The sequence below is a fragment of the Gopherus evgoodei genome, chromosome 17 (genome assembly GCF_007399415.2).
Source record: "Gopherus evgoodei ecotype Sinaloan lineage chromosome 17, rGopEvg1_v1.p, whole genome shotgun sequence".
NCBI lineage: Eukaryota > Metazoa > Chordata > Testudines > Testudinidae > Gopherus > Gopherus evgoodei.
This window is the reverse complement of record NC_044338.1, coordinates 24,494,256-24,517,464: the sequence shown is the minus strand read 5'-3', so window position 1 is coordinate 24,517,464 and position 23,209 is coordinate 24,494,256.

The window sequence follows — 23,209 nt, the reverse complement described above, 5'->3', positions numbered from 1 at the left end:
TGCTAATTTACAATGGCACAGCAGCTAGTACAGAACAATTGATAACCATCTCTACTGTCATGCAAAGGCAAATGAATGCTGCTGTGTAGCACTGCAGTATCGCCTCTGTCAGCGGCATCCAGTACACATACGGTGAGAGTAAAAAAAAAGCTGAACGGGCTCCATGGTTGCCGTGCTATGGCGTCTGCCAGGACAATCCAGGGGAAAAGGGCGCGAAATGATTGTCTGCCGTTGCTTTCCCAGAGGAAGGAATGAGTGACGACATTTACCCAGAACCACCCGCAACAATGATTTTTGCCCCATCAGGCACTGGGATCTCAACCCAGAATTCCAAGGGGCGGGGGAGACTGCGGGAACTATGGGATAGCTACGGAATAGCTACCCACAGTGCAATGCTCCAGAAATCGACGCTAGCCTCGGACCATGGACGCACACCGCCGAATTAATGTGCTTAGTGTGGCCACATGCACTCGACTTTATACAATCTGTTTTACAAAACCGGTTTATGTAAAATCAGAATAATCCCGTAGTGTAGACATACCCTTTGTCTCTTCCAGTTCTTGGACTGGCTAGCCGGAAATCCCTGTTTGTGAAAACTTTGAAATCAGTTCTTACCAACGGGACCCCCCAGGGTGAGAGAACGAAAGTGCTGGGTGCAGGAGAGGCGGGTAGTGCTGGGTGCGGGAGAGGCGGGCAGTGCTGGGTGCGGGACAGGTGGGCAGTGCTGGGTGTGGGAGAGGCTGGCAGAGAGTGATTAGCTCAGGCAGAGATTCTCTGGCCCAGCATAAACCTCACAAGCCCCATTCCCTTCACAATCACACCAGCTTGACCACTGCATCTCTACATTGACTCAGTGGGTTACTCTTGATCCTCGCCAGGATGAGAGAGAATCTGGCTCTGCGGGAATAGGGCAGGGTTCTTAGGGGTCCTTAGTGACACCAAGTTAGTGTCCAGTCACTGAGGGGTTAACTACAGCTCAGCGCCCCCTCCCCATATGCAGGAGTCAGGGTGGGGCTATAAACCTGGGGGCAGGCCACAGGTACAGGGACCCAAAGGGAGGGGGGCCAAGATCCAAGCAGGGATATGTGCTGGTTATTCTCTGGTCATATGAAATTTGGCTTTCTCTTTGTCCACACGACCCCCGAGTTGAGACCCTGTTGAACCTGGCCTCTGCACTGAGTCACCCGCTGCCTTCCACAGCCAAACCTGGCCCTGCTGGGACTCCACTGGCCCCGGGCCATGAATTTGACCCACTGTTTCCGTGAGCGAAGGCAGGGCTGGTGTGCCTGATTCCCCACTGACGCTGGCGCCGAGGAGCTGTGGTGCTGAAGGCAGCTCCCTGGCCATGTGCTGCAGGGACCAGGAGGGGCTTGGGTCTGGGCAGAAGATTCAGGCCCTGATCCCATGGAAAGGCCCCCATTGACTCTAGTGGGCTGTGGCTCAGGCTCTCAGTTGGGCTCCAGGGGGAAATTCAGCTCTGGATCCCTGGGGCAGGGACTCTCTCTGGACTCCCAGCGGCACAGCGAGGCAGGGTCTGGCCCCAGAGGCTCAGAAGTCTCCCATCTCCCTCTCCAGTCCAGCGGGGCCTAGTGCTGCTCTGTGGAGGGACAGTGCCCAGCACTGCTGCAGGGACACACTGGTGCCTGTGTTGCTGCCAGCTGTCTTGCCCTATATCTCACCATCACCAGTGGCAGTGTCTCGTCCTGGTCCTGCAGGCGAGAGAGCCATCCTGTAGGCCACTGGTACCCCTGTCTAACCTAGGCCTCTGAATTTAATCTCCCTGTAGCTCGGTGTGTTGGACAACACTCTGGTAATGAGCAAGGTCAGTTCTCCACACCATGGACCCTGGAGTTACTCTGCTGCCTGTGGCCCCTGAGCTCAGGATCTGGCCCGTTGAGTGACGCGATGCTATTTGCAATCAGAGATAGGGCTGAGTCATGGGATTTGGACCTGGATTTGTCTCCCTGATTTCTCCTTCCTCCTGCTGCAGCTGTTCCAACCATTGCCCTCCCTCCCCATGGCATGCGAGTCACACTCCTTTGCATCCCCCCGGCCCCCGAATGACAAATCAGTGCAAATTGGCACCTCATTCCCAGCACAGAACTCTTTCCCCTAAATCCCTAGCTAATGCTCCTGTTGGATATACCCCAGATACCCTTTCAGGATCCCCCTGGCCTCCAGGCTACGTCACTGTGCTCGTCTCTTCCTGGAGGATCCAATGCAGAGCCTGCCCCTGGGAGTGCTACAGGGGTAAATGGTCCAGAAAACTTGCCTGGACACTTTAGAAACAACCATTGCTTCAGCCAAGGGGATGAGCCAAGTGAGTGATCTGCTGCTGCTTTCTCAGGGCAGGGACAGCCTGCTGTATGCCTGCTCCCCCATTGTTCCCCACCCTCCCGCTCTGTCCCCCACACTCCCTGCCCCCATGTCCCTCGCAGGCGGTCAACAGCTGTGCTGCCAGGTGTGTAACTGGAGACCATGGGCCTGATCCTGTTCTTAATTACACAGGGGTAAATTCAGAGCAATTGAAGTCAGTAAGCCTGATTCTGACCTCACTCCTGTGCAACTCCATCACAGTTACTCCTGATTTACACCAGGCTAAGTGAAAGCAGGACCAGGCCTGGGAGTTAGAGCACTTACAGCAGGGTGAGTGAGAGCAGGACCAGGCCAGCGTTATGGCCCAAGGATTAGAGCCTGCTCCCAATTCCAGCACCCCCATCCCAACCCTCCTAGTGCTCCCTGGGGGAGATGCTGTGCAGTGAGGTGTGTGTGTGTGTGTGTGTGTGCCTCACAGTTGACGTGAAATGGCTAGCCCACTCGGGCAGCCTCTCGTGGAGTGTAATGGCTGTGCAGTCCTGGGAAAGGGGACCCTGCAGCTCTGGGGCTTGGCTTCCAGCACCCCCTGCTCTGAGTTACAGTAGCCCAGGACCAGACCCTGCTCACTCACTGAGTTCAATGGACCTAATTCTCCTTTCACTGACCCACTTTCCCCTCAGCAGAGCCCCATTGATTTCAGTGGAGTCTCAGCAAGTCAGGACAGAACTGGAACTATTGGCTCCCAGTCCTGGGCTGTCTGCTGGATCCCATGTACCTTCCACTAATAACGACTCGAGTGCTGTCTCTTGAAGACACATATGTCTGTTGTTTGGCAAGCTACTGGAGAAGCACTGGGAAGACCTGGCCTGTTCGCCTTGACTAGTCTAAAAGAGGGAACCAGCCTCCTTCTACCCTACTTCAGGAGCCTCTCAGAAGTATCACGTCTCCTCAGTGACTTATCCTGCTAAGTGTATGTGCATGCAAGGATTCCCCCGAGCTCTCGCTGAGGAGTGACCCTATGTCCCCCTCCCATGTAACCACATTCCTTCTTGCCTTGCCCCCTCCTCTCAGTCTCTCTTTGTGCCCCTTTAGAGGCCCCTTGTGTCCCCTAATGACTCACTCCCCCCTGCCCCAGCTCGCCAGGACATTCTCAGCCAGTAGGTATTTATATGGCACCAGCACTGTGCTAGGTGCTTTAAACAATTGCTGCAGCCCCATTCCCATTGGGGGGTGGGTTGTACTGCCCACCCCTGCCCTAGGGCAACTGGCATCCACGCTTAGCCCAGCCTGCCAGGGCAGCCTGAGCAATTGCCATAACCGACACTTTGGGAAGGTACCGTTCCCATGGGTCAGGGGAGCAGGTTAGAGAGACTGCCCTGACCTGCAACAAAGATAAAACATCTCCTTTGCCTATGCACACCCCATGGAAAGAGCGGTCACAGAAGGGATTGGTGGTTCCCCATTAGCTGTTGCACCTTGCATTGCCCCTCCTCATACCAAGGCAATGGGCCTTTCCCCCAGTTTTGGGCACGAGGGAGGGATAAAATGAGGCGGCCGTCGTTTGGTTCCCAAAGCAAGCTGAATATTTTCCTCAGATCGTTTGGTTGGGTTAATTAGTGATCAGGGGCTTGGAAAAAAACTCTGGGGTTTTGTTTGGGGAAAGCCACCCCTTCCCCCGCTCAGCATGAGCATGGTACCTCCCTGCCCAGAGTGGTAGTTTGTTATTGACCAGCCTCTCGCCATTGGTGGGGGTGGGGGACGGAGCAGCCCTGGCTGGATTGGGGGAAGGGAGCTGTAAACAACACCCTGTGGATACAGGCGGTGACCCTGATTCCCCACCTCACGTGATCTGTGTTATTCCACACCCAGCTAATACACAAGCATTATAATGGGTTAAACCCCCCACTTTGGGGCCATTTTTTTATTATGGACCCAGCATCGTGTGATGTGCATGGCACTGTATGCACAAATGGCAGATCAACACTCACCTCCAGTCTGCTCTGCATGGGTGGTAACACACCCAGGGTGCCTTATAGCAGGGCAGTTCACCCCTTCCATGTCTCTGGTGTCAGTTTCCCTGTGGCCCTCCACCCCATAAGACAAAAGACTGTCCTGTCCCCAGGAGTCTACAATCAAACCCCTTACTCCTGCAGTGGGAGCTGCTGGCGCAGACCCTCATGTGACCAGGCACTGGCTCCTAGCACCTCAACCCAAGCTCCCACTCAGTCACTGAAAGTCTCCCAGACACTTCCCAGAGACAGGAGACCACAGCTGCACACATCTCCTGGATAGCAATCGTGATGCCTGACTGGTATCACAAATGCAAGGTATCACACATCTAGCCCAAAATATAGGCCGGAATGCAAGGCTGGCCACTTGGGGGAGCAATTGGTGAAGAATCTGGATTCCAGAGCCCATTTTCCCCAGAGCATGGACAGAAGTGGGCTGGCTGCATTCAGAAGCAGCTAATTCACAGGAGGCTGGGGCATGGTCGTCTCACAACAGGATAGCTGGGGGCAAAGGGGAAATGAGCCATTATTGGGCACACGGTGCCTCTATAAATGTATTTAATTGTTGCTGTGACCTGAACCCCTGTAAACAATGATGCTCAGTTCAATGACTGCCCACTAGATGGGTGGGAGTTTGGGGCACATAGAGCTCCTCAACCCAAAAGAGGAATATGCCTCGCCCCTTGCTTGCTATGATGCTTGAGAAGGATCTTCCTATTGATCTGTCATGGAAACAGCAGAGGGGTGGCTGCAGGGTGCAGCGAGAGAAGAATCCATGATGGTGTGAGAGGTTTAAAGCGGGCGATCCATAACCTATGGCTTGCAACCTGCAGTTGGATCATGTAAGTTTCAGGGGTGAGAGGTCACAACACCCTCTCTTTCCTTTCCTCTCCTCTCCTTTAAAAATGTATTTCTAGCCCTCATGGTTGCAAAGAGAACCTTGAAAATGTGAGCTTAACATCAGGGAATTCAGTGATGTCTGCCGGGATCTGCAGCCAGCCTGAAACAATCACTCTTAAGAGATGTGATTGTGAACCGCCCCATTCATCTCAAATCAAGGCCATGTGGATGCTGCAGCTATGGAATTTGGTGTTTTTGAAATCCCCCAGAATTCATCATTTCTATCATGGAATCTGTCCATTTGCTAAAGTCAAGCAGCTGACATTTTATTTGCCATTCACCTGCCCTGTGGAGACCTGCCTGCAGCTGCCTCTTACTCTCCAGCTTTCCCCACATCCTCCCTGTGCAGTACTACGGAACCAAGCAGAAGGGCAGTTGTAACCACTTCCTTCCCCTTTCTTCACTCTTCTAGGAATCTGCCATTTGTAGCCTGACTTCCCTCTCTGGTGGACTCAGACCATTACACCTGTGATCTACCAGGATATATCAATGGAGTTAGTCATGGCAACTGGCAAAGGATTGTGGGACATGCATACACTTATTAGAAAGAGAAAGCTCTGAGACATTTGGAAACCAAGAATCCATCTTTATGAAAGACTCCACTGAATTCTCCAAGCAAAGATTTGTGGGTTTACAACATCAGAATACTGTTTTCTGAAATGGCAGTTCTGTAAACATGTACATCCTCTGAGCACCAACTTGGAGTCGCTATGAAGAGCGAAAGTCTGTTACTCCCAGACCAGGGGCCAGGGCCAGCTCCAGGCACCAGCTTAGCAAGCAGGTGCTTGGGGTGGCCACTCCGGAGCGGGGTGGCACATTCAGGTATTCGGCTGCAATTTGGCGGAGGGTCCCTCACTCGCTCTCGGAGCAAAGGACCTCCCACTGACTTGCCACAGATCATGATCGTGGCTTTTTTTTTTTGTCTGCTTGGGGCAGCAAAACCCCTGGAGCCAGCCCTGCCAGGGGCTGTTTTCAACTGGAGCATTGTAGTTAAGCTTTTGGCTGAATCCAAGCAAAGATACAGCTTGCCCCGTGTACTGTTATATTAGCAAACATATTCTAATTTTGGAGTGGTAAATAACTAAAGGGCCCACAATTAGTGGTATGTGTCCATCATATTTATTATTAAAGGTTAGAGGAGGGTATCAGGGGACTGGCCCTTTCAAGGGAGTCAGGCACCAGCCTACCTGTGACAGGAGAAAGAGTGAACTCAGACGGCAGCTAATTAGCTAACAAGCATGGAAGTGTTACCAGGGGAACTCCTAGAGACAGGAACCTCCTGAGGAGAGGAGTTGCCAGGAGAGCTGAGGAGGCAGGCTCACCAGAGAAGGTGTGTTCTGAAGGACCGGGAACTCCCAAACAGTGGCAATTAGTCAAGCCTATCAGGAGCCCCTCACTGTAGACTCTCTGAAGCTCCCTGGCTCTGGTGAAGGATTATCCCCAGGTAGTGGCAAGGGGCCAGACTTCTCCAAGGAAAGGACCCAAGCTGAAAGAACCCTGCTTTACGGGAGTGGTAGACCCAGAAGGGAACCAATAACAAGTGGTTCTCAACCAATTACCATTGTGGGCCACATCCAGTACTATCTGTATAGCCCTGAGGATGTCACATGGGCCGCAGCTGTGTGCTGATTGGACCACAAGTGGCCCCTGGGCTGCAGGTTGAGAACCACTGCAATAAATTAAGACTGATTCTATTTCCCAGATAAGAGCCTGGGGTGAAGGTTTGCTTGTATTTTCATTGAGTTTTGGTTAATAAACTACACCCCTCAGAAGGGCATCATTCCCTATATACAACCTCACTGAACTTACTGATGACATTAGAGGAAACTGAGGCAGGGAGCACCTACAGTGCCATACTTGGCCAGCAGGAGGGCACTATAGAGCAGGTACACCCTATGACAGAGGACTGAAGATTTTGGGAGCACTAGCCTTTTAAGGAATTGGCTTAATCCTGAAAGCTTCTGTCTTGGCTTAATTGCTGTTCCCAGTTGGTTCAGAACAGAGGTGAGTGTGCCAATGTCTTTTCTGTCCCACAACACAGGATTTTTGTTTACCTGTTTACCCAGTGGGACTGCAGATTGCTATATATATCAGAAATGTAAGAAAACCGTTGAGAAAGATGCTGCTGTCATGGAAACAGACTATAACAGCAAGAAACATGGTAGTGGACAGATGGAGGTAGAAAGACTGGATTGACTCATCTGGCACAAGGCACAAGGGCATCTAGTAAAGAATTGCTATGGGTTGTGCACATTGCAGGCCATGTGACTAAGTTTTTCAAGGACACTCATGGATATTTTCACAGCACTGCATGTACAACTCTCATACTCTCCTCTAGCTCAGAACCCACTAAGGGCCTGAGCACAAGTGACTGGAGGAACAGGAAAAGGGCATCATGCACAGCATTCTGGCCCTACACAGCGTTTACTCAGTGAGCAGCAGTCCAAGGCAGTGAGTCTTAGAACCTGGGGCAAGGGACACAGGGCTCACAGCACAGCACAGTGTTAAAATAGCAGCGTAGATTTTGTGACTCAGGCTCTGAAGCGTCCTAAGCTCCAGCCTGGGCCTGAATGTCTGCACTGCTATTTGTAGCACCATATTGTGAGCCCATGTCTGTCAACTCAGGCTCTGCGAGTCATTGCTATGGGCTGTGTAGATGTATCCTTAGTGGCTTATCTATGTTAGCTCAATTTTAACTCCTGGAGGAGGCATTTCCCCCAATGTCCTTCACTCCCCACTTCTCCAGGTGCAAATCTAGTTGACCCCAGCTCATCAACACTCTTAGGGCAGTGCTGAGCACTTACAGCTCCCATTGACTCCCACTGGAATTATTTGTGCTCAGCACCAACCAGCCTGATTGGGAAAAGAGTTTTCTTCCCATTAAAATGTTCGTGAATTTTTTTCTTTTTTTTCCCCCCAAATTTTGGGGCGGGGGGTAGGTTTGTCAGAAAATCAAAAACTTCCCATTTTTGGTTAAAGTAGATTTTTTTTTCAGTTTTCAGATGAAAACTCCCTAAATGCTGAGGAAAATGGATTTTTTCTTCCTTCACAAATTTCTCTTAGTGGAAAAGCCACTCTCCATTAGAAGACCATTCTGAGTGGAAATTTTTCTCCTGGCTCCATTCTAATTGATCTAAACCTCAAAGTTCAGGCCCAAGCAATCTGGGCTAGGAGAACAATGGGTAATTCACAGTCTCTGGAGATGCGGTCCCTGAGGAAGACGGCCCACTTTTACAGTGTGGGAGAGACAAGTATCTAATGTCTGGTTTGTTATACTTTGCTCTTCTTGATCTTCAGAGGTTTGAGACCTCCAGAACTTTGATGCAAGATTGATTCTCTTCAGGACATGCATTTTTACAACATTACACAGGGTCACTGGTTCCTCAAGCTTGAGATGGGAAGGGATGTGAAAAGGGAGGAGAACCTGAACCATTTGTGTGGTTGCTGCTACACAAGAAGTGTCCAGATACCACAGTGATGGGCAATATAAATATTTGTTTATAACAAGGAGAATAAAGACTAGTGATATTTTCATGCCTTTCTGAGAAGAAATAACTAAGTGAAAAGGGGAGAGGACATATGATAGAGCCTTAGGGAAAGAGAGAGACAAAGAGACAGAGACAGAGACACATATCTTGTCTACATTAGAAGGCGGGTTACTGGCATAGCCATACCACTATAGCTGTACTGGCAAACCCTCCTAGTGGACATGAAGCATATACAGGGGGAAAGAGGACTTTTGCTAGCAGGGGCGGCTCCAGGCCCCAGCACGCCAAGCACACCCTTGGGACAGCAAGCCACGGGGGGCGCTCTGCCAGCGCGGTGAAGGCGGCAGACAGGCTGCCTTTGGCAGCGTGCCTGCAGAGGGTCCTCTGGTCCTGCGGCTTTGCCTGACCTCCCGCAGGCATGGGACCAGTGGACCCTCCGCAGGCACGCCACCGAAGGCAGCCTGCCTGCCGTGCTTGGGGCGGCAAAATGCCTAGAGCCACCCCTGTTTGCCAGTATAGCTTACACCAGTTCCCCAAAAGAAATAATGTAAATGGACTTTTTTTTGCCTGCGTCACCATAGCTACACTAGGGCTTTCTGCTGGCATAATTTTCTCAGTTAGATGGGTGATTTTTTTCACATTCCTAACCAACATAGCTCTACTGGCAAAACTTTTAAGTGTAGGACAGGCTAGAGCTAGAGACAGGAAAGGGGGATAGAAAGTGTAAGCCATGGCGAGAGAACAAACCTGCTGTAAGTAACACATGCTGATTTATGCCCTTGGGATCCCAGTGGAGCTGGGGCTGTAACTATAAATGGAGAACTGTCATGGAGTGGGTTTGTTTCCAGTGGGGTCCTGCAGGAATCAGTTCTTGGCACTAAGCTATTTAACATTTTTATCAATGAACTGGAAGAAAACATAAAATCATCACTGATAAAGTTTGCAGATGACACAAAGACTGGGGGTGCAGTAAGTAATGACAAGGCTAGGTCACTGATACAGAGCAACCTGGATTGTTTGGTAAACTGGGCACAAGTAAACAATACGAATTTTAATACAGCTAAATGTAAATGTAAATGTACACATCTAGGAACAAAGAATGTCGGCCAGACTTACAGGATGAGAGACGCTATCCAGGAAAGCAGTGACTCTGAAAAAGCTTTGGAAGTCATGGTGGATAATTAGTTGAATGTGAGCTCCAGATGTAATGCTGTGGCCAAAAGAATGAATGCGATCCTGGGATGCATAACAAGTAGCAGCAGAGAGGTTATTTTACCTCTGTATGTGGCACTGGTGCGAAGGCTGCTGGAATCCTGTGTCCAGTGCTGGTGTCCACAGTTCAAGAAGGATGTCGATAAACTGGAGAGGGCTCAGAAAAGAGCTATGTGAATGATTAAAGGGTTAGAAAACCTGCCTTACAGTGATTATCTCAAGGAGTTCAATCTATTTAGATTAAGAAAAAGAAGGTGACGGGGTGACTTGATCACAATCTGTAAGCACCTACATGGGGAACAAATGTATAACAAGCGGTATGTCAGTCTAGCAGAGAAAGATGTAACATGATCCAAGGCTGTAAGTTGAAGTTAGACAAATTCAGACTGGAAATAGATGTACATTTTTAATGGTGAAAGTAATTAACCATTAGAACCATTTACCAGGGGTCATGGTGTAATCTCCATCACTGACAAATTTTAAATCAAGATTGGATGTTTTTCTAAAGCTCTGCTCTAGGAATTATTTTGGGGTAGGTCTATGGCCTGTGCTATACTGGAGCTCAGACTACATGATCACAATGGTCCCTTCTGGCCCTGGAATCTATGAACATCCAGCAAAGAATGTTTCTGTCCTCAACCTTACCAAGAGTGGGAGAGGCTGTAGGGGGACCATCTGCTCTCCTCTCTGACTCTGATCCACATAGATCCACTCCTGCAGAACACAGGACAAGACAGAGACCACGGTGGGGAAATGGGGATCCCAGAGCACAAAGAATGTCGCAGAAGGCACAGAATCCTTGGCAGGACACAGCACAGGAGATCAAGGAACATGTGGGGAGAACACAGCGAGGGACCTGAGGGTTAATTGCAGCAAGCTCACATGTCCAGACCTCTTTGTGTAAGTACTAAGTGGTGAAAAACATATTAACTAACATTTCAGTTAACAAGTTTCAAAATACCACTCATGTTTCCAGGGCAGAGAAACCCTTATGGTACACTTTAGGGTGTGGTGCTGCTGGGATGGCTTTCAGGAGGAGGAGGGGAAGGAAGCTCCTCTGTAGAAATCAAGACCCAGCTTTCAGCTCAACTAGCCTGACTGGTTCCCTCATGCTCCCTCTTTTTGGTGTTTGTACCTATGGGAACATGAACTTCACCAAGCACCAGACTCACTTCTTTTACTAACTGGTGTTAACAATTGTGTCTCCTTCAACACTGAACAAATCTCACAGATTACACAAGCTGACACACAATTGAAGCTTATTTGTACTATGTCTCCAGTCCCTTTGGTAGAACTGGCTACATTGTCCACAGAAAGTGACATTTGCAAGACGCTAGACTCCAAGGACATGAATTCGTCAATAGTGCACTCCATTTCTCCGTATAAATAAGGTCAGAAAAACCTATTTTCCCAATAGATATCCACTGACTAGAGTAAAATGTGACATGTAATTTATATATTTATTTGTTTAGCTTTGAAGGTATTTGCAGCCAATAACTAGTTGTGGATTTCTGTAGGTTATTATTTGCATACTTGGATTAAATTGGTAATTCAATATTATTAATGGAAAGGGACCCTTCTAGATTCTCTCACAGAGGGCTTCCAAATTTCTTGTTATGGCCCTGCTCCTGACCAACTGCTTGGGAAACATTGAATTAGTGCTCTCTCTTTGCATGGTCCACTTAGTTCTACTTTGCTGGGGTTGATGCTGGTCCTCCTCAGTTTCTGGTCATTATGTTTGTAAATAATTGTTGGGGCAAACAGAGCTGTCACTTGTGGTTCTTATGGATGGCCTTGAAATGTCTTCTTCAGATTTATCATTTCTGCTGAGGGAATCAGGAAAAATACCCAAAGTGTGATTCAATGTCTTGTGATAAAATTTCATAGCATGGAGTTAAATTGTTGATGATTGATTAATGTTTAAACCATGAAAAATTGGTTGTGGTCCCAGTCATGGAGGAAGGACTACTCTGAAGTGTGCTTTGTATGTGGAATGGTGGGACACATATTAACTGACTGGGACTTTGGGCAAGGTGGTAATTTCTGGGTGTATCCAGTGATAGGGGTTGGACTCTGCAGAAAGATATCTCTGGAGATCTTGGGCACTGGGGTTCCCTGAATGTCATCTGCAAGTCAAGATTAAGACTGGCAGAGTCTCAAGAAGTTTGCTGGGGAGGTGGGCGGACTGGCGTGGCGGGGAGCTGACACACAGTCTAAGCTCCAGCAAAACTCTCCTTTGCTAAGGCAGAGGGATAACAATGGCTTATGTTTCTGGGAGCCCTGAGGAGAGTGTCACACGCTGAAAAGAGGACACACCTTCCTTTCAATCCCTCTGCTCCCAAGCCTGCTGCAAGAGCCTATTTCTAACTAAACTCTCTCAGCCCTTTAAAGTGATCACCTGACCTTTTCCCAGCTGGGTCTAATAATCAAATAGGGCTGACAGGATCCAGGACCCCAAAAGGCCAGCCCACCCTGTTACACAGAGGACGATGAACATGATGCACAAGGAGATATTTCATCACAGGATGACCCAGGGGACACAGACATCACTCTTCTTGATGACAACATGGGCTGGTCATCTGCATTTCCACCTGGTGATCTGAAGCAGTCCATGCCCTAGTGGGGAGAGTGGCAGAAACCCTTGGACTCCAATTTCTATCTGACCAGCAGGAGGAATAGGGAATCATTGCTATACTCCAATCCAATGAAAAGGGGAAAGTTGAAGTTACCTCTCTGCGGTAGACTGCTGCAGTCTGCCAAGGACATCTTGCTTTCACCTGTATCTACAGCTACAGTAGAGAAACAGGCTGATTGCCTTTATCGGGTGGTTCAAGAGAGAACCGACTCACCTCTGCCCTTCCTAACAGAGAAGCCAGGAAACCAGACTTTGTGGTCAAGAAAATCTACGCATGTGCTATTCTGTGCATGAGGGTAGTGAATTATGCAGCCACTATGTTCTGAAATCTTTTTGTCTTTTGGGATGAAATCACTCCATATTTGGATCTGTTCCCAGATGCACAGTAGAAGACAACTAAGGAGCTGATACAAGTGGGCAAGTTGGTCTCCGCACACAATATGCAAGCAGCTTAGGACACATCTAGAGCAGGAGGGATAGCTCAGTGGTTTGAGCATCAGCCTGCTAGACCTAGGCTTGTGAGCTCAATCCTTGAGGGGGCCACTTAGGGATTTGGGGCAAAAATCAGTACGTGGTCCTGCTAGTGAAGGCAGAGGGCTGGACTCAATAACTTTCCAAAGTCCCTTCCAGTTTTAGGAGATAGGTCTATCTCCAGTTATTATTTTATTTATTTTTATCTGACACAGCTGTAGGGCTGTGGTCTCCAGCAGCTCTCTGCAGAGGTATTCACGATTGTGCTTTGCCAGTCTCTCTGCTGATATTCAACAAATATTGAGGACCTCCCCTTTGAGGGTGAAGGACTGTTCAGAGCCATCACATGATGCTTCTTCAGCTACCCAGTGAGCAGCGCTGCCTAGCCTGTTTTCATGGTCTACTGGTCACAAACATACATAGTCTGTTTATCGTTCACCACGTGCCCCTTTAATCCTCAGTGTCCAAACATGGCAGGAGGGAGCCCAGGTATACAGCAGGAGGAGCCTTCCAAAGCTCTCTTTCCTCCTCCAAGCTCACTCACTGACCTTTCCTGATGTCCTGTTCCTCCCAAATGGATATCTTCCCAGTTACTGTGCCATTTATCTCATTAGCCCCAGTGATTGCCACCAAATGTCAGTGATCTCCCTCAGTGGTCGGTTGGTTGATTCCAACTAAGCCTGCAACCTTCACTGTTCTGCACCAACCTGGATGCTACAAATGGCCTCTGTTACACACACACCCTTTATTTCAATTTAGACCTTTTCTTGTCTCCAGAAGAGGCCTTCTTCACCCTCTGAGCTCTGCCCTCTTTATGGGGTTCTATTGGGGCTCCCTAGGCCCTCTCAGACTGGCCTTCTGAGGGCCACAAGTGAGGGTCTCCTGCCTTCCACCCACACATCCCATGGACCTTTCCTCTAGTTTCCTTTGTCCATGCTCTGTAACTACTCTAGTAAGTTGTCCCTCCAGAGACTCAATATTGGGATCCACTTCTCTTGCCCCACGCTCCAGACTACACCCTTTCCCCCCTTCTTGGTATATCTTTCATCCCAGGTCTTGCAACAAGATTCTGTCCTCCTCTTCCTCCAAGTGTCCCAGCTTTTTCACTCCTAGATCCATTGCCTCCTTTTCAAGTTCTTCTCCTGAAAACCTCAAGTGCGTCGACTCTGAACTTGTTATGATATATCTAGGGTCCTTGAACCTTGCACCTGGAGGGTTAGTTGGAGGGCCTATCATTGAGATTTCTTTACACAGACCCCACCATTGGGGTCTCTCTGTCTGTCCTGCTCTTTTTACATAAGGGAAATGGATTCTGGTCCATTCCTATCATCACTGCATAGGACAATGACTTTACAACACCCACTCTGCCATTTAAACTTTCCCCCCACTTCCAGTGGAATGACTGCCACGGGGTAAGTATTCTTTTCCCCGTGTACATAGTGGATTGTTATAATCACCCCCTTCTGCTGCCACTGCAGTCTAACCAAGGTTCTTCATACAAGGAATATATGACTTCTGAATCCACCACACTCCTTGTCGTTCTCCAGCCTACACTGATAGGGATTTACCCCTGGTTCACCTTTTAACCTGTCCACCCACAGAACTCTGCAAACCCACAATCCATGTGTAGGCATGTCCTTTGCTACCACATTGGTAACAAACCACTGAGTGGGCTCTAGGGCCCCCCTTGTTTGCCCCTTGCATTCCCTTCCAGCGCTTTGAAGACTGAGGTGCCTCAACCTTCTTTCCCTCTTCCACATACTCCTCCGTTAGTTTTACAGTGGACTCCAGTGATTATTACTGATGCCTTCAGACCCAAACTCTCATAGCCTCGGGGAGGCTCTGGGTAAACTGCTCAAGAACAACTGAGTCCATTATGGCCTCTGTGTCCTGCCTGTCTGGCCTCACCCATCGATTGGCCCAGTCAGATCATTTTTGCACAGAAGTCCAGGGATGTATCCTGCCATTCCATCTGACTGCTCTAAATTGCTGGTGGTATTTCTCCACTGACAGGCCCACCCTGTCCAGAATAGCAACCATCAGCATATCATAGTCTTCAGCTTGCTGCTCTTTCCTGGCTATCTCAGTTGTCTGAGCCTCACTGGTCGAGTAACGGGCTAGTTGTAGTGCCCAGGCACCCTTGGATCATCTGGCTCAAGTAACCACCCACACAAAAGTTTGCAAAAAGGCTTCAGGGTCCCTGGGGCCGTCCGACATAGTCCCAGGCTGCCTGACTTCCAGTTCTCTCACTGGAACTCACCAACCTCTGCAGGAGCTGCTGCTACTGTACCTAAAACTGCTCCTTGATGAACTCCTGCAAGACGGTGCAGAGAGGGTTGTGACATAGCTGGGATACGCCACTGGGCTGAAGGATCTTCAGGCAGAGGGGAGAAACCAGCTCAACTAAGGAGAGGTGTTATAATATAATTCCCAGTTCTGAACCTTAGCATCCAAAATATGGGTACTAGCATGAATTTCCCTAAGCTTAATTACCAGCTTAGATTTGATAAGCTGCCACCAATCAGGAATTTCAGTGCCTGATACACTCTGGTCCCCCCAAAACCTTCCCTGGGGACCCCCAAGACCCAGACCCCCTGGATCTTAACACAAGGAAACTAAACCCCTTTCCTCACTGTTGCCTTTTCTAGGATTTCTGGGTTACCCTGGAAGATTACCGTGATTCAAACTCCTTGAATCTTAAAAAAGGGAGGAAAATTCACCTTCCCCCTCCTCCCCTTTCTCCCTCATCCAGAGGCAAAACAGATTCAAGCTCCATGAATCTAAAACAAAGGGATTTCCCCTTCTCCCCTCCCTCCCTGTTAAGTACAGACTCAATTCCCTTGAGCCTCAACAAGGGGGAAAAATCAGACAGGTCTTAAAAGCAAATCTTTTAATAAAAAGAAAGAAAAAAGGTAAAAGTTTATCTCTGCAATTTAGATGGCAAAAAGTTACAGGGTCTGTCAGCTTATAGAAACTAGAAAGAAGCCTCCCCCCCAGCAAAATACAATTTAAAAATACTTCCAGCAAGCTACACATTTGCAAATAAAGGAAAACAAATAAAAAGACTATAGCGCCTTTCTACTTTTGTACTCACAACATTGAAATAGAAGATTAGAGAGCCTATAGGTACGTGTGGTCATTCTCAGAGCCCAGAGAGAACAAAGCAAAACCCAAAAAACACAAACAAAGGCTTCCCTCCACCGAGATTTGAAAGTATCTTGTCTCCTGATTGGTCCCCTGGTCATGTGTTTGGTTCCCTGTTTGTTAACCCTTTACAGGTAAAAGAGACATTAACCCTTAACTATCTGTTTATGACAAGAGGCCACACTCAAGAGCAGGAGGGTGGTCCTGGAGGAATGTGTCAGGGTAGGACTTGGGAGTTGAACACTGCAGGGGGCCTGCTTTCCAGAAAATATCCTCTGACGAGAATAAAATATGACAGGCAATTTATATATTTATTTGTTTAGCTTTGAGGGTATTTGCAGCCAATAACTAGCTGTAGATTTCTGTACGTTATTAATTGTATATTTTGATTAAATCGGTAGTGCAATATTATTACTGGGAAGAGGCCCTCCTAGGTTCTCTTACAGAGGGCTTCCAAATTTCTTGTTAGAGCCCTGGTCATTGGTCACCCTTTGTTGGGGTGTTACCAGCTTTGCCCATTACTTTGGGGTATGCTCATTTATTAGGAAAAAGAACAGGAGTACATGGGGCACCTTAGAGACTAACAAATTTATTTGAGCATAAGCTTTCGTGGGCTACAGCCCACTTCTTCGGACGTATAGAATGGAACATATATTGAGGAGGTATATATACACATACAGAAAGCATGAAAAGGTGGGAGTTATCTTACCAACTCTGAGAGGCCAATTAAGTAAGAAAAAAACTTTTGAAGTGATAATCAAGATAGCCCAGTACAGATAGTTTGATAAGAAGTGTGAGAATACTTACAAGGGGAGATAGATTCAATGTTTGTAATGGCTCAGCCATTCCCAGTCCCTGTTCAAACCTAAGTTGATTGTATCTAGTTTGCATATCAATTCCAGCTCAACAGTTTCTCCTTGGAGTCTGTTTTTGAAGCTTTTATGTTGCAAAGTTGTCACCCGCAGGTCTGTCATTGAATGACCAGACAGGTTAAAGTGTTCTCCTACTGGTTTTTGAGTGTTATGATTCCTGATGTCAGATTTGTGTCAATTTTGCGTAGAGACTGGGTTTGGCCAATGTACATGGCAGAGGGGCATTGCTGGCACATGATGGCATATATCACATTGGTAGATGTGCAGGTGAATGAGCCCCTGATGGTATGGCTGATGTGATTAGGTCCTATGATGATGTCACTTGAATAGATACATGGACAGAGTTGGCATCAGGCTTTGTTGCAAGGATAGGTTCCTGGGTTAGTGTTTTTGTTCAGTGATGTGTGGTTGCTGGTGAGTATTTGCTTCAGGTTGGGGGGCTGTCTGTAAGTGAGAACAGGTCTGTCCCCCAAGAGCTGTGAGAGTGAGGGATCATCCTTCAGGATAGGTTGTAGATCATTGATGATGCACTGGAGAGGTTTTAGTTGGGCGCTGATGGTGACGGCTAGTGGGGTTCTGTTATTTTCTTTGTTGGGCCTGTCTTGTAGGAGGTGACTTCTGGGTACTTGTCTGGCTCTGTCAATCTGTTTTTTCACTTCAGCAGGTGGGTATTGTAGTTTAAGAATGCTTGATAGAACGCTTGCAGGTGCTTGTCTGTGTCCAAGGGATTGGAGCAAATGTGGTTGTATCTTAGAGCTTGGCTGTAGACAATGGATCGTGTGGTGTGTCCTGGATGGAAGCTGGAGGCATGTAGGTAAGTATAGCAGTTCAGTGGGTTTCCGGTGTAGGATGGTATTTATGTGACCATCACTTATTAGCACAGTAATGTCCAGGAAATGGACCACTTGTGTTGATTGGTCTTGGCTGAGGTTGATGGTAGGATGGAAATTGTTGAAATCATGGTGGAATTTCTCAAGGACTTCTTTTCCATAGGTCCAGAGGATGAAGATGTCATCAGTGTAGCGCAAGTAGAGTAGGGGGATTAGGGAACGAGAGCTAAGGAAGCGTTGTTCTAAATCAGCCATAAAAATGTTGGCACACTGTGGGGCCATGCGGGTACCCATAGGAGTGCCGCTGACTTGAAGGTATATATTGTCCCCAGATGTGAAACAGTTGTGGGTGAGGACCAAGTCACAAAGTTCAGCCACCAGGTTAGCTGTGACATTATCGGAGATACTGTTCCTGATGGCTTGTAATCCATCTTTGTGTGGAATGTTGGTGTACAGGGCTTCTACAGCTATAGTGGCCAAGATGCTGTTTTCTGGAAGATCACCAATGGATTGTAGTTTCCTCAGGAAGTCAGTGGTGTCTCGAAGATAGCTGAGAGTGCTGGTAGCGTAGGGCCTGAGGAGAGAGTCCACATAGCCAGACAATCCAGATGTTAGAGTGCCAATGCCTGAGATGATGGGACGTCCAGGATTTCCAGGTTTATGGATCTTGGGTAGCAAATAGAATATCCCTGGTGGGGGTTCTAGGCATGTGTCTGTACAGATTTGTTCCTGTGCTTTGTCAGGGAGCTTTTTTAGCAGATAGTGTCGTTTCTTTAGGTAACTCTCAGTGGGATCAGAGGGTAATGGCCTATAGAATGTGGTGTTAGAGAGCTGTCTAGCAGCCTCTTGGCCATATTCCAATTTATTCATGATGACGACAGCACCTCCTTTGTCAGTCTTTTTGAATATGATGTCAGAGTTCTCTGGTCAGCATAGGGATAAACAGAAGATGGGGAAAGGGGTAAACAGAAGGTATACAAGGTCTCAATCCATCCCAGAGCAACAACTGAAAGCCCACAATGAAATCAATGTGATGCAGAAAAACCCCACTCACCCCCAATGAGCCCCGTAGACCTGATCTGGCAGTGGGGCTGGAGCTCGAAATGGAGGGCTGGGTCCCCTCGGGCAGCCTACGGCTCTCACTCCAGCTGGACGGTGTCTCAGGCAGGATGAAGCCCTGGCCAGTCGCTGGTTCCTGGTGCAGGAGGCTGTGGGTGTAGCAGTATCTTGGGGCTTGAACTCTGGGTTGGGGAGCAGGGACCTCTGCGTTGGCCTCAAGTTCCATGACAGGGAGAGTCAAAATGTCTGTCTCCCCTCCAGTGCTTTCTGCCTCATCACACAGCCCCTCAGACTGAGCCTCATAGGAGTAGGGTTGCCAGGCATCCAGTTTTGACCTGAACACTTGGTCGAAAAGGGACTCTGGTGGCTCCAGTCATCACCACCGACCAAACTGTTAAAAGTCCAGTCAGCGACGCAGCAGGAGCCCAGGACTAAGGCAGATTCCCTGGCTCCCCGTGGCTCCCTGAAGCGGCCGGCATGTCCCTGTGTCCCCCTAGGTGCTGGGGCAGCCAGGAAGGCTCTGTGCACTGCCCCCGCCACGAATGCCAGCTCTGCAGCTCCCATTGTCTGGGAACCATGACCAATGGGAGCTGCAGGGGCAGCACCTGTGGGTGCAAGGGCAGTGTGTGGAGCCTCCCTGGCTGCCCATGCACCTAGGGGCTGAAAGGACCTGGCAGCCACTTCCTGGGAGCCACAGTAAGTGCTGCCGGGACCCCACACCCCAAGTCCCCTCCCACACCCCAACCCCTGCCCCAGCCCAGAGCCCCCTTCTGCACCTCAAACCCCTCATCTCCAGCCCCACCCCAGAGCCTGAACTTCCAGCTGGAGTTCTCACACACATACCCTGCACTCCAAACCCCTGCCCCAGCCCCAAGCCCTCTCCCGCACCCTGAACCCCTCTTTTCTGGCCCCACTCAGAGCTCACACCCTACCCCCCCCCCCCACAGGACTGGGCACAGTGCCAAGGCAGGCCAGTGTAAAGGGGGAGAAACACCACAACACGTAGCTGAGCCGGAAGCTGCTGTCCCAGGAGCAGGGCTATGTGGCCACAGAGAAGGAGTGCCTGGGCATGGAGTGGGCTCTTAAAAGGCTGCAGCTGGATCTATTTGGGAGTCACTTCACTGTGTACACTGACCACTTGCCCTGCCAAGCTCCTGAGGTGGAGTCTGTCCTTCCAGGACTAGGAAATGGAGGTGGTCCACATTAAGGGGAGTGCAAATGTTATAGCCAGTGGTGAGCTGGGGCCGGTTCCCACCGGTTCGCAGGAACTGGTTGTTAAATTTAGAAGCCCCTTTAGAACCGGTTGTCCCAGTTCTAAAAAGGCTTTTAAATGTAACAAAATCTGTGCCAGCTCCCTGCCCTGCCCCTGTCCCCAGCTCACCTAGCTCCACCTCCTCCCTTGAAGCTCCCCCCGGCTTCTCCTCCCCCTCTCCTGCTTCCCACGAATCAGCTGTTTGCGCGGGAAGCAGGGCTTCCTGCAGGTGAACTGGGGTGGGGGCGGGGCACGAGGAGAGCTCCAGGTGCCGCAGGGCCCCATTCCAGCCGCGCGGCGCAACTCTGGGCCAGGCCCCAGCCCAGGCCCCGACTCTGGCTCTGGGCCAGGCCCCGGGCCCGACTCCAGCCGTGCGGCTTCAGTTCGGGCCGGGCCCTGACTCCAGTCCCCAGCCCCGACTCCGGCCGCGCGGTGCAGCTCCGGCCCGGCCCCGGCGGGGTAAGAGGCCGGGGTTGGGGGCATTGGATAAGGCAGGGACAGGGATAGGGAGCAGGGGTGGGTTGGATGAGGCAGACGCTCTTGGGGGGTGGTCAAGGGATGGGGAAGAGGGGGGTGGGTAGGCGCTGCATGGGGGTTCTAGGGATCTGTCGGGGTGTTGGTGGATGGGATCAGGGCAGTCAGGGGACAGGGAGCAGGGCGAGTTGGGCAGGGGGTGGAGTCATGGGGGGCAGCTAGGGTTGGGGGTCTCGGGAAGGAGTGGTCAGGGGACAAGGAGTGGGAGGGTTCTGAGTTGCAGTTTCTGAGGGGGGCAGTTAGGGGCAGGACATGGGTGAGAGGTGTACTCACAGGGCGGTTCCCTACCGGGTATTTGGCGGCGAGTCCTTCACCTGCCAAAGCCGTGCCTCCAAAGACTCGGTAGGGAACCGGTTCCTAAGATTTTGGCAGCTCATCACTGGTTATAGCTGATGCTTTGTCCCAGAGAGAGAGGCCTGAACTTCCCCAGGTCACTGGTTAAAGTGACCCCACTCATTCGGTCTCAAATGGGGGAGAGATGTGACGAAGTGGGGATTTTCCCTTATTATGTTGTGTGGGTCCTGCTGTTTTGCATGGATGCTGTGTGTGACTTTTGTGGAGGCTGCTCCAGCTGCCTGCATGGATGCTATGGCTGCCCCTTCATAATCTGAGACCCAGGAGAGGAATGTGACCAGGTGACTCTGGCCCAGGAAGCGAGACAAAGGCCAGAGGAGGTGCAATGGGCAGGGCAGGGTCCAGGCAGCTGGATGCGAGTCTCGCCTGGCTTGGGGTCAGGGGGAGGACCAAGGCCCTGGCTCTGGCTCCCTTCCCACCAAGATGGGCTTGGTTGAAAGTCACTGATTTCTGTACTAACAACATCTGCCCTATGTTGTGCTCCTGTCGACTAATAAACCTTCTGTTTACTGGCTGGCTGAGAGTCACGTCTGACTGCAGAGTTGGGGTGCAAGGCCCACTGGCTTCCCCAGGAGCCCCGCCTTTGCGGACTCGCTGTGGGAAGCGCAGTGTGGAAGGGGATGCTGCATGCTCTGAGGTCAGACCTAGGAAGGTGGAAGCTGCGTAAGCTGCCTGCCCTGGAGACAGTGCGCTCAGAGAGAGGAGGCTCCCCAGAGTCCTGACTGGCTTCCTATGGAGTAGTTCCAGAGCATCGCCCAGTGACTCCGTGACAGCCCACACCACAGCCCAGAGCTCATATCCCCCGCATCCCAATCCCTTGCCCTATCCCAAAGCCCTCTCCCACACCCCAAATCCCTCATCCCAGGCCCCACCCCCAGCCGGAGCCCTCACCGCCTCCCACACCCCAACCCCCTGCTCCAGCCCGGTGAAACTGAGTGAGGGTGAGAGAGAGTGAGTGATGGAGGGAAGGAGCAAGCAGGGGCAGGGCCTTGCAGCAGGGGTGGGGCAGGGGTGTTCAGTTCTGCATGATTCGAAAGTTGGCAACCCTACATAGGAGCCTGCCCAGTGCAGGCTCTTCTAGGCCTGGTTGTGGTCAGCTTGGCATGCCAATCAATTCCAATCTGGAGGTGGGGGGCTCTAGTACCAGCTGGCATTCTCAGTGGTAATTACAATCTTTGCCTCTGTGAGCTGGGCTGAGGAAGCCCCAAACTGGCGGAGCTACATAACAGTTTGTTGCTAGCCTGCAGCTGCCATGTCCTATTTATGTGGGAGTCTGCTGGAGCCCCAAACTCAGCAGCCAGGTACATACTGGCAGGTTTGTCTTCTTCCTTTCTCCAAAGCCACCCTCCTTTGCTTTTGCTCAGGAAGCCACAGCACAAGGCTCAAATTAGCGCTGTTGTTCTTAGTTCAGAGCAGAGGGGAGGGAAAGGCACCTCTCTTGGCATGCCTTCTCATCCCTCCTCCACCCCCTTCCTGGAGTACAGCTGAGGGGAGGCAGAGAAGGCTGGAGAAACACAAAAGCACAGGAAGAAGGTGGACTTCATAAACCATCTTGGTGGGAGGCATCGTGGGTGTGATTACAAAGGGAGCAGCGTCTCCTCTGGAAACACAAAATGATCTTGTCATGCAGCTGATTTAAACTGTGTTAGTGCTGAAGAGAAACTTGCCCCAGATCCCCCCATTTATTATTCTGCAGGCTAGTCAGGTAACAGCATGGGCCCTTGAGCTACCATTAGGACTTCAGTTCCTGTGGCAGCTGGCTTAAACAGACCCCAAGAGAGGCAGTAGGGTGCGTCACCATGACACCAGGGGGCTGATTTGGACAAAGATCAGACCTAAAAATAAGTCCTGGAACTGCCTAATCTGCCTTGTTCTTCAGAGACTGAGGCTGCATTTCTGGGCCTAGCAGGCTTCTTGACAGGTGCAGTGGGTTGCCTGGCACAGAGAATGTTACAGCTAATATCTGGCACGACACACTATAGAAGCTTTTATTCCATAAGTGATGACCTGAGTGTCCATCGAAGTCACTGTGCAGAAAGGACATGCCTCGTCTAATGGAAGAGCAGGCCTATTCCCAGTGCATTGTGGATACAGGAGAACCTCATGGCTACAAACACCTCAGGAATGGAGGTT